A 6,176-nucleotide genomic window follows, 5' to 3' on the forward strand; every position below is an offset into this window, starting at 1 on the left:
GCCTGCCGAGTCCTTTGGACCTGGAAAGTCCTCTAAGGTTGACAAAGGGGTACAGCTACGGAAATGTCTTCACCGTCCTAAGTATCGGTCGATTTCAACCCAGACCGATGCTAAACAGTGAGTACAGTTAACTTGTTTCATATGGTTGGACGGGATTCTTTTTTACAATATATATTGATAGTCTATAAACATTTATTCGCAGGCCTGATCTTCCAGCCTCACCTCCATCTAAAAGAAAAATGCCAGTAGTCGATGAAGCAAGCTCCATTCCTTCTACATCTAAGCAGTTACAACGTTATTCTCTAATTATGGAGAGTGATACTAGTGATGAGATGCAGGAACGAGAGGAAGATCTGGTAAGTTACAAATACTTTGATAAAATGTCATAGCAATTTTTCCTTTTCTCATGCTTCTTTTACGTTAAAGACTTAGATGAGTTTCCTAAAATGCCATAGCACTTTTCTTCATTTTCTATGCTTCTTTTAGGGTAAAGCCTTGGATGAAGAAGAATGGGTGCCAGATTCAGATAACAGTGAGACGGAAGACGAGGTTTCAGAAGAAAGCTTTGAGGGGTAAGAAATATAGTAACTGCTAGTTTGTATTTGATAATGCGTATTATTTCATCGATTATATGTACTCACTGTCTTTACAACAATATTTATTTTAGCCTGCTTGCAGTAAGTATGTGTGTGCTTCCTGAAGAAGCTAAACATAGGCTTGCCTTGTCATACGCTTGCTGCTTTCTCATGCCTGCCTAACAATGCTATTTTACATTCAAGTGTTTCACTTAATTGCCGCAAATCAAACTGTAGAACTCTGCTAGATATTTTGTAGTTGCTAGCTGCTGTTAAATTTTTTACTATTTATTAACTGTAAAAATGATTGATTTTTTAAATATTTCTAAATTTTAAATATTTACAATATTTCAATCTTACAATATAAATATTGTAAGGTTTCAATTTTTCTTCCTTATACACTAATGAAGGCTTAATCCAGTGCTTGATTTTATATTACTAAAGTATTGTCTGATCTTCACTAAAAATGTTTTGTTGGCGTTCACAGGGAGCTACCTTGGCAGAAACAGCCAAAATATATTGTGGAGCATAGCCAGCTTCAAAAACTCCTTGAAGTATGCCCTATGTGTGCGGGTCTCAGTGCTGTGGAATTGGTGGATAGACGTGGGGCGTATATTCGCTACATTACTCGTTGCTCCACCTGTAACCACATGAGAACTTGGTCAAACTCTGACAAGGTTTCCAGATTTCCAGTCATCAACATTCTTATTTGTGCCGCCATATGCTTCACAGCATCACTGCCAAAAAAAGTATTTGACTTTTTCTCTGCGATAAACATCGCAATGCCGACGTTAAATACTTACCACAGGCATCAAAAGGCATATCTACATGGGGTAAGCTTTATCTTAAATCTAGTTCAAAATTGTATCAACTTTATTGTATTCTATGATGTGAGGTTTACATGTTTTGGGATGCGATTTACAACAGGCTGTTAGAAGTGTGACAGCTGAAATGCTGGAAGAGGTTCATCAAGAGCACAGGGAAAAATCCATCGGAGTGAGTGGCGATGCCTGTTTTCACAGCATTGGACATTCAGGTACCGTATTTGTTGTGTAACTTTTTTATGCTTTGCAAACTTGATCTGTGGACCGCATGTTTCAATATTGGGGTCTCCTTGTAGCTACATACAGTTTCTACACTTTGATGGATAACTCTTCCAGCAAGATTGTGGCATGTGAGCTCCTAAAATGTACAGAAACATCATCGTCACCTGCTATGGAACTTGAGGGCTAAAAATGTGTCGAGCTTACCTAGAGGAGAAAAATCTACACGTAGCCGAGTTGACGACTGACAGACACTCCTCTGTCATGAAGTACATGTCCACTCAGTGGAGCACCGTTTCTCACACTTTTGACTCATGGCACTTGACCAAAAATTTGAGGAAGCGATTAACAACTCTTGCCAACTCCAAGGTTGCTTACAGAATTCTTCTTGACTGGATACCCGCCGTTATAAATCACATGTACCATGTGATTTCACATACTCAAAGTGGCCAGCTCAGGAAAGAATGGTGGTGCTCCACTGTCAATCACATTTGTGATATACATGTTCACACCTATGAAACCTTTCCAGAGTGCCAACACGAACAAGCAGAAGACGTGTTTGATGAAGAAGGCAACAAGCTTGAGGTTGCCTATCTAGATCGCCAGCTTCATGCCGACCTTATCCAGCTGTTCTCGGATATCATCTTCGATTTTAGCTCAGCTATAAACCGAGCAAGCACCGTCTCTACTAGTGAACTGGAAAGTTTCCACAGCTCTTTAAACCGAAATGCTCCAAAGACGGAAGGCTTCTCCTTTGCTGGAATGCTCAGCCGAGGACAGCTAACTCTCCTCCATCACAACGAAAACTGCCAAAGACCAGTCATGCTAGATAAGACCAGCAACCCTGTCAAGGTTGTCGCTAGGTCTAAAGCAACCAAGCTCCGTCCCAGTATGCGGTATATAAGATCCAGGCCTACATATGGTAAGTTGCCATTACATTACCACATGCTGCTCAAACTTCTGATGTTTAGGTTTGAAATTTTTTGTTTTTATTCACAACAGATTATCTCAACAAGCTATTCCATCAGCTGAGACTTTCTATTGTGGATGCCGAAGGTATACCGCATGATGTAGAACCTCCAAGTCTAGCGTCAACTGGTCCTAGCTACAGGTCCATTGATGAAGTAGAGGAAGCAGCCAGACAGAGGAAACGAGGAGTGTATGTCAAGCCACATTACCTTTCGTTGGCAGAGTTGGAGCTAGCCAAGCGGAGAGCTATTCGTGGCAAGAAGAAGGCAACTACGTAGAGCCCCATGTAGGTAGGTGCTTGGCTGTTTGTTCTGTGATATGTTCATACTGCATAATTATTGGTGTGATTTAGTCTGTGCATTGCAGGCTGCAGCATGTGTTTGTAATAACATGGCTGGTTCAGGCCAAGGATCTGTATCCCATTTAATTCCTGTGATTTTTCGCTGTTCCTATTGCGACTCTGTTTGTTACATTTCTTTTTTTTGTTATTTGCTGAAGATATACCATGAGATGTACAATCTCTAAGTGGTCCTAGCTACAGATCCATTTATGAAATAGAGGAAGCAGCCAGACAGGAGTTTGTCAAGCCTCGTTCCCTCCGATGTCTGTCTGTATCCCATTTACTTTCGGTGATCTTTCTCTATTCGTATTGCAACTCTGCTACATTTATTTTGTTGTTCGCCGTTTGCATTCATTTTCTTTTATTTTGTAGGCTATATATATTATGCCTACAAAATTAGAATATATAAATATATTATAATATGTATAGTATATATAGTATATATATTATGTATATTATAATTATATATTTATATATATTATTTATATCATATAATATTTATAAAAAGATCGACGTAGTGCCGAGCGCTGGGATTTGCCAAGGTAGATGCCAGCCGCGGTACTAAGTTGGACGCCTTCTGATGTGCCTTGTGTGTTTCGTTGAGCCTCAAATATAGTAGGATACCTCAGTCAACGGCTCAAGGCACTGATGGAGGAACCTTAGCAAGATGCAGACGTTGACGTCGTGCTAAGGCTGAGTAGCCGCATGTTCGAAAAGAACTATTCGAATGTGGTGAAACCAACTGCATCATGTATTCATCATAATCTAGACATTGTTAGTGTGAATTTGTAGAAATTTTTCTGCTGATCATTTATATGATTAGTTGATAATAGACAAGCAATTGTTTTGTGAGTTGACCAAATTAGTGAACGTAAGACGTAATAAAAAATTTTGTTTATTCCAGTCTATTCAAGTTTATCAAAGTCAATTCACCCGCATTAGAAACTGAAATTTAATTTGACCTGGCAAGGGGTTTTCCTTTTTTTTCCATTCGCGGGACAGCAAACCTTTCTGCTTTGCGATTGATGGTGTGGCTCACAATGGTTTGGTATGGTTATGCAAGGCTTGCGCGCGAGTGCATCTGACCACGCCTTTGTTCATGAGGAGCCAGCAAGACAAGATTTTCTGACCATGTCTGGTTCTCACTTCGTGCGATGAATAGAGCTTTTCACGGATCTCTCAATATTAGCTAATCATACAGCTGATTATAATGCATAAGCCAGTCTGCCAGACAATATTTTGGCAAATGTGGCAAGACGATGAAAACGTATTTAACTTTTTCTGTCATTAATCCTTTGTTAATGATTATAGCTACAGGTCCGTTGATGAGGTAGAGGAAGCAGCCAGACAGAGGAGACCAGAAGTTTGTCAAGCCTCGTTACCCTCCATTGTCCGTCTGTATCCGTTTACTTTCTGTGATCTTTTTTTGTTCATTACATTTAATTTGTTCGCCGTTTTCCTTCATTGTCTTTTATTTTGTAGGCTATATATATTATACATTGCCTACAAAATTAAAATATATTATAATATTTATAGTATATATATTATGTATGTTATAATTATATTATTATATATTTATTTATAATTATATTGTTATATATTTATACATATTATTCATAATATATATAAATATATTACAATATATATTATGTATATTGCATTATATATTAATATATATTATTTATATTATATAACATGTGTAAGTATATTATAATATATATATTATGTATATTATAATTATATTATTATATATATTTATATAAAGATCGACGTGGATGCCAGCCTCGGTACTAAGTTGGACGCCTTCTGATGTGCCTTGTGTGTTTCGTTGAGCCTCAAATATAGTAGGATACCTCAGTCAACGGCTCAAGGCACTGATGGAGGAACCTTAGCAAGATGCAGACAATGACATCGTGCTAAGGCTGAGTAGCCGCATGTTCAAAAAGAACTATTCGAATGTGGTGAAACTAACTGCATCGTGTATTCATCATAATCTAGACATTGTTAGTGTGAATTTGTAGAAATTTTTCTGCTGATCATTTATATGATTAGTTGATAATAGACAAGCAATTGTTTTGTGAGTTGACCAAATTAGTGAACGTAAGACGTAATAAAAAATTTTGTTGAAGTCAATTCACCCGCATTAGAAACTAAAATTTAATTTGACCTGGCAAGGGGTTTCCCTTTTTTCCATTCGCGGGAAAGCAACCTTTCCACTCTGCGATTGATGGTGTGGCTCAGAATGGTTTGGTTATGCAAGGCTTGTACGAGAGTGCATATAACAATGGCTTTGTTCATGGGGAGCCAGCAAGACAAGATTTCATGACCATGGTGATTCTAACTTTGTGCGATGAATAGAGCTTTCCACGAATCTCTCAGTAATAGCTAATCATACTGCTGATTATAATTCATAAGCCAGTCTGCCAGACAATACTTTGGCAGATGTGGCAAGACAATGAAGTGTTTAATTTTTTTTGTCATTTATCTTTTGTTGATGATTATCGCTGCAGGTTCGTTGATGAGGTAGAGGAAGCAGCCAGACAGGAGACGAGAAGTTTGTCAAGCCACATTTTTTCCATTGTCTGACTGTATTCCTGTGAATTTTCTCTGTTCGTAGTTCAACTCTATTTGCTACATATATTTTGCTGTTCGCCGTTTGCATTCATTGTCTTTTACTTTTTTATTTTTGTATATATTATACATTGCCTACAAAGTTTAAGTGTATAAATATATTAATTTATATTAAATAGAAATTATATCTTTATAGTATACTTGTAAAATAAAGTATATAAAAATCACTCCACTGCAGTAAATTCAAATTCTGTATGCGCCATATCTGCGTATTCATCCTCATCTTCAGTGCCAGGGTATGCAGCTCGCACCATGTTGTACACGCAGGCTGGTAGTGGTCGTCGCTCTCCCTCCTAAGTCCTGTTGGATATGTCTAGAATACCAGAGATCTATACGCGCATAATCTCCTCTGCCTACACACCATGTTGTAGATGTCGCAGTCTTTCAGTCTTTCAGTCGGTACCAGGCTCTCCGCATCTGGATACTTAGGCACTAACAAAATATCATACTTTTACAGTATCTTGATAACTTACTTGAAGTAAGCAGTAAAAATAGCAGCTACAAACCTCATAAGCTTACCATGGTAGTGGCAGTAGTTATAATAAGCCACTCTCAATGAACCTGGCTTTATTAGATCTTTTATTTCGTCAGCTTCGGTAACGCATTTGATACCAGTTT

The 6,176-nt window shown here is 38.0% G+C and overlaps 1 long non-coding RNA gene across 1 annotated transcript; it reads left to right on the forward strand.

The window, feature by feature from the left end:
- On the forward strand, nucleotides 1-589 carry LOC137399027 (uncharacterized). The gene is made up of 3 exons (XR_010979124.1): nucleotides 1-117; nucleotides 203-356; nucleotides 487-589. It is a non-coding gene; the product is annotated as an uncharacterized lncRNA (long non-coding RNA).
- The last annotated feature ends 5,587 nt before the right edge of the window (nucleotides 590-6,176 follow it).

Source organism: Watersipora subatra, chromosome 6, assembly GCF_963576615.1.
Source record: "Watersipora subatra chromosome 6, tzWatSuba1.1, whole genome shotgun sequence".
Classification (NCBI taxonomy): domain Eukaryota; kingdom Metazoa; phylum Bryozoa; class Gymnolaemata; order Cheilostomatida; family Watersiporidae; genus Watersipora; species Watersipora subatra.